Here is a 12,075-nt window from a genome sequence, read left to right as displayed (position 1 = left end):
ACCTTCAGAGAGATTAGATGTTATTTAAGGGGAGGGAAGTTTGTACTGCGTATGACCTTGAGATTGTCACGTGTGTACAAACTTTAGTTCGTAAGTCGAATACTGACAGTGATTCGACCTTGAACTATCAGGAAAATCCGGGCGCCAATGTAATATATAAAGACACCTGGACTGCGCCAGTGTAATATAATTAAATATCACTACTTACGGGGGGAAGACTGGAAATACCACTTAGACGGAATATTTATACCACTATGTGGACTTACCTGTTATTTGCTCGGATAGCACAGGATACACAGTACAGGTGAATCAATATATTGCATATTACGATAATAAATACGGTTTTGGTTACTCAAGAGGTATTTATTTACGTTACATTTACATAAAAACTCCTTTAAAAGGTACTTTAACACAATTTACTCCCTCGATGGGGTACTTTAACTATTAACCGAACTCCCACGATGGGGTATATTAACACAACTCCCGCGAACGGGTAAATTAACTCATTTAAGATTATAATGGGTTGGTAATTAAACCGAACACGGATGGCGAGCTGTCCTTTGTCCTCTTGATCAGGGAGAACGAGCTTGGAGATACACGTTGGTGTCTCTCCTAGCTATAAGAACAGACTCACGCCGCCAGTACCTCTATCAACCGGCTATGTTGACTGGTACTAGCAGACTAACTCGTTCTCCTCTACGTAGCTCGGACGGAGCTCCGCTACGAGGACGGACGCAGTGTTACCACAGTAGTAGACCCTAAATGTACGTTGACACCAGGTTGGCCATATACACTATCACAAATTTATGAATATTAGGCACTTGACAAAAAAAAACTCAGCTAAAATTTTGGTATAGTGTGATAATTTAAAAAAAAATAACTTCTTTTTTGCCAAAATACCCAATAAAAATGTTTTAATATTTTAATTTTTATCTTTAAAATTTTTTACACTTGCAGGTTTATGGAGCAAAGTCCTTCAAAAACCTACAAAAAACGATCTGAATTTAAATTCAAAATGTGTGTCGATTTTTTTCTCACAAATTGTGTCATAAATACTCATGTCCTCAAATAAAAAACGTGTTTCTCTTTGAATTTTTTTTTTTTTTAAATAATTTTCACTGTAATTTTTATAAAATTTTCGCAAAATTCTTGTTTTATAGGTAGTTAATACTATAGTTGACTACGAGAATTTTCATAGTTAGTATTGTTGACTATGAAAATTTTCATAGTTTCTATAGTTGACTACAACTTACTATGTTGACCACAAAAATTAATTGTAGTAACTATAGTTCACTATGAAAATTTTCGTAGTTACTATAGTTGACTTAGACTTACTATAGTTGACTACAAAAATTTGCATAGTAACTATGGTTGACTTTAGTTAACCATAGTATTTTTCCATACGGGAATCAAAAAGCATAACTAATAGCTGTATAATAATTTATTGTCAATTAGTGTAATGCTTAGTTTGAAAAAATATACTTTTTTAAAGGCACATGAATGAATACCTACACATAAGAACCTCCTGTACAGAAGTACAAATAATGCATGCACTATACATATGTAGGTAATACAAGAAGGTGTGGTTCTAGGGTAACTTTTGGGAGATCGATTTCCCTCACCAGTTGTTGCCATAGTCATCATCATTGAATCGAACATCGTTGTCATAACTATCATCGTAATTACGCGTATCACCATCATTGCCACTGTCATCATTGCCACTGTCATCATTGTCACTGTCATTATTGCCACTGTCATTATTGCCACTGTCATGATTAGCGTCACTGTCATCATTGCCATCATTGCTATAGTTTTCGGCTACAAATCCAATCCATAATAAATAAAGAAATTGGTTACAATTTGAATTTTCATATGGTGTATTTAGACATCCAGAACTATGATTTTACCTGAAGCTTCTTCTTCGCTTTCAAAATCACCAAATACCGCTGAGAACACGTTTTAAAAACACAATTTTAATGATTCTCTAAATAAAGTAGGTACCTACTCGAAAATTGAGTGGCAATACTGTCAAGTAGGTGTACAATGCAATGGAGTTGAATTTGTGTATCAAAGATGAATGAAGTGTTATTCTTGAATTATTTTTCTTTATGATGAATATGAAATGCTTACTTCCACTCGCCGTGTGGTGATTATCTACAAGCATAAATTTGAGAAGAAACTGAATAAATTTCACTACAAAATAATGTACCTAAACAAAGGAAACAGTGGCATAACCAATGACGAAAAGTGCACCATGATTTCCCAAATGGAAGAATATTTATCGCAAATTATACAGAAAGAAGTGTTTTTTGAGAAATTTTTTTTGAAAGATGTTCGATTTTGCTTCGCTGGAGAAGGAAAGTGATATTGCCCTACTTTCCTTGAAATATGAACCTGTAGATACTAAAGTACCTGTTATAGGAAAATGTTTCCAGAAAATTAGCTAAAATTTCGATTTTTCCACCTGAATTTTTGTTTCATCTCCTCTCGCAAAAATATTGTCTGGGCCACTGAAAGTATCAGAAATCGTTTATTTCGTTGAACAGAAGGTTCTTACCTGGGTCGAGAACTATGTCTTCAGCTTCGGCTGCAAACATGAAAAATTTGTGAAAATTTCTAAAACAATATAGTACATAAAAATATACTAAGTACTCATTTTGTGTAGGTACGTAAAAAATTGTCTAGTTGTTTGGTAGAATTTAATAAGTAAAAAATCTAGTAAAAATGTCCACAATTCTTGATGTAGTTAAGGAATGGCTGGCGGTTAGGTTAACTAAGTTATTCCATAAGAAGTAATAATGAATCTCAAATTCTTACAATCATTGTCATCCGCTGGAAACAAATGAAAAAGTGTAATTTTTGAGATCGTCGTCTACTTATGAAGATGTTGATGTACCAAATCAATGCTTGAACCTTCAAATAAGTGCAAGTTTCTTACTTTCTTCTTCGCTGCCATCTCCATCGTCGTTGTCTGCTTCTACAATTATGAAAAAATTGCATTATAATTTTATTTATGATTTTATCGCGATGGATTAGTTGATTTTCAAAACTTCTGAATTAGGTACGAATGAAGTTTGAGATGATTTTATTTGGTGCCTAAATGAAACGATCTACAATATATTTATATATCTATTACGTAAGGATTGGTCTACTTAATACTACGCTCATTATTTCCTTCTCCATCTGCAGGTTTCCCATAAACATAGAAAGAAAAATCATAAAATCATTCTTTTTTTAATGAGTAGATGAGAATGTCAAATCTGTTCATTTCCTAAACTTATTTGTTTTTAATTTTCAATTTTTTTTTTACATGCATAGTTATTGTGGGAATCTAAGGATTTTGATTGATAAATTTTTTAAGAAAATCTAGCTTTTAGGTACAGTATAAAATTTTCTGATTTTTTTAAAGCAGCCGAACATCTTTTGAGAAGCTTGGTTGTCAAAAAATTTACAAAAAAGGAAAGCGAAATAATCGATGGAAATTCTAATGAAAATTTCGTTTCTATTTATCTACTGTTTTATGGCACTATATTTTATGTTAGATTGTAATTTTACGAACAAATGATGAATTATCTTTACAGAATGACAAATTTTAAAGATTGAGAAACAAAACTGCTTACTGCCTGGTTGACCTCTGACAAATGTAATGGCACATAAACCTGTGAAAAAATTTCTATTGAATATCTACGTTTTGTCTATAATTTATTCATAACACTATATTGAATATCTACAGTCAATTATGCACTTACCTAAAATGGAAAACAAAACTCCGAATATCTTTTTATCAATCATTTCTCGAATGTTGGGCTTGAACGTGCGAATGGCACGATTTTCAGTAGAATGGCGAAGCTCTGGCTGTATGGCAGCTGAATGAAAAATCAGCGGTAAAGCACTGCTGACATCTGGGAAAAATAATGCACCTAACAGATGACACATCTGTGCTGATCTTTACGCGCATAGATACTTGATAAGTATGTTTTATTGTCAACTCGAGTTTTGTGTGCTGGTGACAGAATTTTCAAATTTTACGAGAAGCAAGCAGCTGCAAAACGATGTCATTTCAGTTCATGTAAAACGAACATGATTGCTTCAAAACAGGGTTAATGACGATTCAAATCACGATTCAGATCAAGAGTGTCGTGATTTGATTTTGAATCATTTTTTCAGACTTGATTCATAAACCTACATATTTTTTTACGCTTACGAGTATTCTCTTCATTTGATGATTGCTTTTGATTTTTACAAAGTTTTACTCGAATCTCGAGTTACTTTATCAACTTTAAACGATATTTCAAGCAATTTTTACTATATTCAGCTCACTTTTATTGCCAAAATTTCATCAATTTTTGGCAATTTTAAAATATTTTTGTGTCTATTTTACAATTTTGGTGATACTTTATGTGATTTGCGTCAATTTTTTTTTTACCGAAAAAGTGGAAAAATACAATGGCTGGGCGCAAACGGGCTATGGCTCCAATACCCTGTTATAAAATATGGAAAAGACAAAGATGCCAGTGACATAGTATATTTTAAACTAAAATTATTTGTAACAACGATTCAGAACTAACATGAAGGAGTCGAATAGCTGAGCCACCACCCCAATCTTAAACAATAAATACTTAGGTTTTATTACTTACATCACCTGACGGCGATTGTGTGAAAATTCTACAATTATTAAATTCGAATTGCTACCTAACGTAGCTAATCTTCCTCATCAGTCACATCACCATTATCACTATCATTACTATCAGTATCTTCTTCTGCCCCTAACGTAAAAAAATTGCTGTAATTTTCAATCTTGCACACAGTTTATAAAAAAACCTATGTACTCGTAAGAATGGTTACAAAAATCCATTTGCCTAAATATTATCATTTTATCAATTTGGTAAACACTCTTATCAGTGGTCATCAAAATTACCTATTATATTTCGAGCGATTTTTAAAGGGTCTTTTCAAAATTAAATGCTTTTAAGGGTAGTTTTTTCTTCAATTTTGAACCCATCTATAAATCCTGTGATAGAAAAATATCTTCTCTTCGTCGAAGTTCAAAGAAGTTGAACGAAATGTCTTTGAACCTCGACGAAGAGATGGTTTTTTTCTATCACAGGATTTACCTAACTGTGTTTCAACTTGAAGAAAAAACTATTGTGAAGGCTTAAAAGTTTGAAAACACATTGTAAAAATTGTTGAAAATACATTATCGTGTAATTTTGGTTCTCAATGATAAGAATGCTCTCCGAATTGATAACATCTAGGCAAATAGTTATGCAACCATTCTTACATATGATTGTTCTTCAAATTGTATGCACATGAATTAATTTAAATTCATTACCTCCATTTTGATAATCTGAAGATTCGATCACAACTGAAAAGAAAATAGCGAAAATTATACGAGTAGGTACTTATTTAAAGTTTGCGCTGGAAGTTTAATTCCTGAAGACGATAAATCCACATTTTCCCCACTTCCATAAATTTAATATTTCAAGACAGTAGGTACTTTATTGGTGTGAATCTTTAGGAGCAGTGCTAGAATTACAATGAAGTTATCTGAATTTCTTACTTGAACCTGCAGTAAAAAAATTATCAGCTGATGTTAGATTAAGTTTTAAATACAAATAGGTAGGTACATATCTATGTACCTATGGATAAACTTTGCTCCGCGAGGGCACAGGTTGTTGTCGCTAGAGGTAGTCTCTAGGTAGTAGCTCGGATCATCAAGAGGAGCCAGTCCCCCAGGACAGATGAGAAGGCGAAGACAACACCAGGGGTATTCTGCGCGTCCACGTCGTGCGGAGTGGTAACATGTTGCTGTTTGATGGACTCGGAATCGATAAACATGGCTAAAGCAGAATTCTCCAGTTGGTGGAACGACGGGGAGGAGTGGCAAGTCGAAGGCCAAGCCTCTACATAAATCCGGATTACAAACAAGAATGCATAAGAGCTGCAGAACACCAACAACTCACTCGTTCCAGCCCCAGGGAAGCGCAAGAGCTTCAGAGTGAGTAGGCGAATACCAGCGCCTAAAAACTGGCAAATTCGGCTAAGGGAGTAAACCCCAACAGAAAATCATGGTGGAAGGCAACGGGAAACCAACACCATTATATTTCCCTAGAATTATATGGACATCAATTTAGCAATGGCCCTAAGTCTCCGTCAGGCTGATCCTCATCCGCCAAGGCAGCCGGATAGGGTGCTAAGAATACGCGGAGTTAAAACAAGGCGGAACAACATCAACGTCGCAACCTGGAATGTACGAACTTTGTATAAAATTGGACAACTTGCTAGTGTAATTAAAGAAGCCAGGAGATTGCAAATCGACGTGTTAGGAGTAAGTGAGACCCGATGGACTGGAAACGGTAGATACCGGGTAGATGAGAATTATGAAATGATCTTCGCTGGGAAAGACACACACGAACAAGGTGTGGGTATATTAATACATACCAGAATCAGCGATAAAATCAGTGCCATAATTCCAAAATCAGAGAGGATACTACTCGTGAGATTGGAGGTCAAGCCAAAACCAATGGTGATAATTCAAGTTTATGCGCCAACAGCGGAAAGCAGTACAGCAGAAATCAACAACTTCTACAACGACCTAGAAGAAGTGATGAGATGCTCGAAAAACAATGATGTTGTGTTTTTGATGGGAGACTTCAATGCCAAAGTTGGGAAGGATCATGGCAGCCAAGTTGCAGGGAGATACACACTTGGAGAGCAGAATGAAAGAGGTGAAATGCTCGTAGAGTTTGCTGAAAGACACGATCTAGTAATATGCAATACCTGGTTCAAGCAGCATGAAAGAAGATTATACACTTGGGTCAGTCCTGGAGATCGAGTCAGAAACCAGATAGACTATATACTTGTAAAAAGAAGATTCAGGAACACAGTGAAGAACTGTCACACATATCCTGGTGCTGACTGCAACTCTGACCACAAACTACTGGCTGCAAAATGCCAGCTAGTCTTGAAGAGCCAGAAGAAGAGCAAAGAACGATACCAACAACTTGACATTGCAAAAATCAAATCAAAAGAAGTTCAAAAGAAATTCCAAGAAGAACTGGAAAAGCAAAAGGAAGACAGGTTGGAAGAAGAACAAGGTATCGAGGAAAAGTGGCAAACATGGAAGCGAAAGGTTAAAACAGCAGCAGAAAAGTCTATTCCATTCAAAGGAAGAAGAAAACACAAACCATGGATGACTCAAGAGATACTGGATCTGATGGAAGAACGAAGACAAGCAAACAGACCAAGTAATGAATACACAGTGATAAATAATCAGATCATGGGAATGTGCAGAATGGCCAAAAACAAGTGGTATGAGGAGAAGTGTCAAGAAATAGAAGATCTGGAGAAAAGGCACAACTCTAGAGAAATGCATACCAAAGTGAAGCAGATGATGGCCACCCACAAGAAAAGGAGAAGTGGAATAGCATATATGCGAGGAAAAGACGGAAAGTACTGTGTTACCAATCAAGAAACTGAAGAGGTCTGGATCAGCTATATACAAGAACTGTATGGAGATGATACACGTCCGGCTCAATTTGCAGTTTCATCCACAGAAGAGGCACCACAAATTGAAATGTGGGAGCTGAGGAATGCTGTGAAGCGAGCCAGAAACCACAAAGCAGTGGGAGAAGATCTCATACCAGCAGACTTGATCAAACATTTAACACCAGAGTATGAAAAGGAGCTGCTGAAGATAATAAACAAAATATACGATGAAGGCACTCTGCCTAAGGACTTCAAAGCAGTAAATTTTGTACCAATACCAAAAAAGAACAACTCGCAAAAATGCTCTGAATATAGAACCATCGCACTGATGAGCCACGCACTGAAGCTACTACTCTCCATCATAAATGCCAGAATTGAAAAGAAGATAGATGAAAATCTAAGTGAAACACAATATGGCTTTGTAGCAAAAAAAGGGACGAGAGATGCAATTGCCCTGCTGAAAGTGATCATTCAAAGAGCACTGAATGCAAATAGGGAAATCATTGCTTGCTTCGTCGATTATGAAAAAGCATTTGATCGTGTCAACCATGAGAAGATGTTGGAGATCCTGGAAAAATACAATATCGATAACAAAGACCTGCAAATAATCAAGAACCTGTACTGGGAGCAAAGCGCTAACATCAAGATTGGAACTGAGTACTCGGAGAACGGATGTGGAATAAAGAGAGGTGTGAGGCAAGGATGCCCCCTCTCACCCAGGTTGTTCAACGTGTACGCAGAAGAAATAATGAGAGAAGCGCGAATCGAACGAATGGGATTCAAGATCAATGGCAAGAGAATAAATGAAATAAGTTATGCAGACGACAAAGTGATCCTTGCTGAGACAGAGGCGCAGATGCAGAAAATGATCAACCAAATCAACAGTGCTGGATTAAAATATGGAATGAAAATAAATGCAGGCAAGACCAAGGTGATGAGATTTACGAAAGGAGATGATAAAGAGGTCAAAATCAACATCGGATCACAAGAAATTGAAAATGTAAAGCAATTCAGGTACCTTGGAGCACTGATAAACAACGATGCTAGAGATCATAAAGAAATCAAATCACGGATTGGAATGGCAAAGACTGCTTTCAACAACCTTGCCAATGTGCTGGGAAATCGAACGATGAGTATTGATCTGAGGAAGAGAATTATGCGATGCTACGTATGGACCGTTCTGAAGTATTCCTGCGAAACATGGACCATGAGTGCAGAATGCGAGAAGAAAGTATCCGCTTTTGAGATGTGGTGCTATCGAAGGCTACTACGGATCTCATGGAAGGACTTCGTTACCAACAAGGAAGTACTAGCAAGAATAGGAGAGGAGCGGAAAGTCGTAGTTGAAGACATCAAAAACAGAAAGCTAAAGTATTTAGCTCATAAAATACGAGAAAACGGTATTTTCATGCTAGCGGTACAGGGGAAAATCCAAGGAAGATCGACGAGAGGGAGGAAACGATCGGAACTGTTAACAACAAACTCACCGGCCAACTCCCCCTGCAAGACCCTGAAAGAAACAATTAGATACGCTAGATACCGGCTAATATAGATGGACATATACGCTATCTCCTGTAAAGGAGCGCGACTACGACGACGACGATGGATAAACTTTAGAATATTTTCAAATTATCAGATCAATGCAATTGGCTAATGGGTAATCGTTTTTTAAGGTGGACTGATTGTTAAGAAGTGTGTGTTTTTGGAAATTTCAAGTCAACAATTCAACATGTTATGCAAAAAAATGAGATGAAAGTTGAGCAGGTTTTTAAAAATTAATAGATAAGGTTATCCAATTGTATCAGAATAAATATTTCTTACTTGGATCAAAATTTTCGTCACCTTCTGAACCAGCTGCAAAGATGAAAAGTGCTCATTAAGCTAGTTTCAATTTGATGAAAATACTAAGTAGGTGCCTAACCTACATAACTTACCTACTTTAAATCAATAAATAAATTTTCTAGATGTTAGATAGATAAAAAATATTTACTTACCCACATGTATTTGCATAAACATTGATACAGGATGTGCAGAAATTTTGAGTACCCCAAAGAAAATTTTTTGTTAAAAATATAGGTTGGCAACGTGAAATCTTAGAAGCATTATGTTACTGTATGCATGCAATCTGTTGCCGGTATCAAAAAGCTATAACTGGTTTGAGCATCAATAGGTAGCTGATCACTGAACTTGGGATTGTAAAAATCCAGCTATAGCAATGTATGTATCAACTACTTTGTGGATAGCGTAGAAAGCAACAGGAAACTACTATGTGAAAGCTCACTATAATAATGGCTGTGACATAGGCATTGGCTGCAACTACTTTGTGGATAGCGTGGAAAGCAACAGGAAACTACTATGTGAAAGCTCACTATAATAATGGCTGTGACATAGGCATTGGCTGCGTATCCGAATGTACCAATTAGTGGAATACAATAGAGCCACTGGGGGTAAAAACTGTATCAGAATGACCCATATGCAAATTTTCCAGCCTTCCAAGTTGATTTGTGAGGTTTCTCTTCTCTGAATTGCACTAAAAAGTTGATTTTGATTTTTTTTACGTTTGTTTTTTAGCCAAAGTAATCTCCACTCATATTTTTGAAATCCAACGTAAAATGACAGAAAATATGAAATTCCTCTAGTTAAAGCTGAAATGTTCTTATAGTTCGTTGCCTGTAGGCTAGTACAATTCCTTTTAAAAAATCTCAAAGTTTTCAAAATGTAAACCAGAAAGTTCTTTTTCAATTTTGAAAAATTAAAGCAATTTGAAAGTAGGTAGGTAGGTACTAGGTAGGTAATAGAGCTGAAAATGGTACTCGCTAACAGCGGGTAACTACCTACTGTACCATTACTGTAAATTCTCGCTACTTGCCAGTAGCTGGTATTGAGTTGAAAAAATGTCACACCAGTTCACATTGTAACTGGTAGCATGTTGTATGCGTAATGGGTGTACAGGCATGACGTCATCATTGCCAAAAATCACTGTCAGACGTCAATCACACATACAAACGACAGGTATCAAAATGTAACTCCTCCCACTTACGCATTATCAAATTTTGGGGTGTGCGCGCAGACTAAGTGGGAAAACAATCGGGTTGTGCTCGCTATACGCTACTATCTGTACCCAAATCAACTTGATACATCCACCAGCGGGTTTAGCCGGTATTTTAACCAGATACCAGTAAGCAGGTAGCCGCGTAACCATTTTCAGCTCTGGTAGGTAGGTAAGTTTTTAACTATTTTTTTTAGGTTTTTTTCAGGGAATGAAAGCTAGCCGAAAGCTGAAAGCCAAAAGCCAAAAAAAGCCGAAAGTTTCATATTTTTCACCAAATTTTGGAAGTTACAAGCTAGCCAAGTTTCGTTTTGAAAAAGTCAAAAGCCAGCTAGAAGTTTCATTTCACACGGCTTTTTACCAAGCTTTTTTTTATGGTTTTGATTGAATTTTTTGAAATTTTTTTAGTTGAGAAATGGAGAAATTGGCTTCAAAGTATCAATTTATCACTCTGAAAATATGAAATTTTCATTCGTCTATGGGAAAAATTGAATCAAAATTCACCATTTTAGACAAGTGATCCATAAGTAACAAATTTACCATCTATGAATATGGCGCTTAGTTATTTTTCATTCAAAATTTCAGGGTTAGCTGATTTTTAGAAAAGCCAAAAGCTAGCCGAATCAATTGCTAAAGCCAAAAGCTAAAGCCAAAAGTTTCAGTTTTTTCTTTTGGAAGTTAGAAGCCGAAAGTTAAGTTTCATTTTGAAGCTTTCAGTCCCTGGTTTTTTTGAAATTGGCAAAAATGATTAGAAAAGTTGGCACCACTGCTTAACAAATTATTTCCCTGGCTTCTGGAGTATCTTTCTACAATTTAGCATAATTAAATTAAATGCAAAATAGGTATTTGCCAAGAAAAAGTTTTTGAATTACAAGTAGGCCCTGCTTATTGGGGACTAGAATCACCTGTTTAATACGCTCAAAATTATCGGTCCCAATTTTTTGTACCTCATTCATTACACAAAAAAACACTCATTTAATGTAATCAAACTCCCCGCTTAGCAGAATCATTTTGTGAAAATATTGAGGTTTTTTGGGAAAATGGTTTGTTTTTTCATACTTTAAATCAAAAATTTTGGAATTTTTCACTTATTATCCTCTTATTTTTAAATTTTGATTTCTCACAACTTTCTCTCAAGTAATGATGAAGGGGGGGGGAATCTACCTAACCTACACATCGCTAATTCGCAAGTACCTACCTATCGTAATTTTAATCCACCTTTTTAGTATGCATGTACATTGTGAAGCTGTAGTAAATTTTTTTTATGAGAAAATTTTGTTTTTTCAAAAGTTCACTTTATACAGGGATGCGATGATACCATATTAATACAGTATCAATACTTCTGAAAATATCATGATAATGTATCGATAAATATCATGGATACTTTTGTTTGTTTATTTTAGCTTAAAAAGTTGGCTGAAATGCCAAAACATTCACAGATAAAAAAAAGCCAAAAACAAAAAAAAATCAAAAGCTCGGTATCAAGTTAGGATCAATACATATCAATACGAGTACAATACTGATCTGATACATATCGA

At 35.6% G+C, this 12,075-nt stretch overlaps 1 long non-coding RNA gene across 1 annotated transcript; it reads right to left on the bottom strand.

Annotated features, from left to right (window-relative positions):
• Nucleotides 1-1,423: 1,423 nt before the first annotated feature.
• LOC135838235 (uncharacterized) lies at nucleotides 1,424-2,948 on the bottom strand. The gene is made up of 5 exons (XR_010557345.1): nucleotides 2,818-2,948; nucleotides 2,558-2,587; nucleotides 2,131-2,154; nucleotides 1,908-1,946; nucleotides 1,424-1,818 (listed from the first exon to the last, which is right to left on the bottom strand). It is a non-coding gene; the product is annotated as an uncharacterized LOC135838235 (long non-coding RNA).
• Between the last annotated feature and the right edge of the window lie 9,127 nt (nucleotides 2,949-12,075).

Source organism: Planococcus citri, chromosome 2 (assembly GCF_950023065.1).
Source record: "Planococcus citri chromosome 2, ihPlaCitr1.1, whole genome shotgun sequence".
Lineage (NCBI taxonomy): Eukaryota > Metazoa > Arthropoda > Insecta > Hemiptera > Pseudococcidae > Planococcus > Planococcus citri.
Note: the sequence above shows the minus strand (reverse complement) of the source record. Positions and strands in the feature narration are given on the sequence as shown.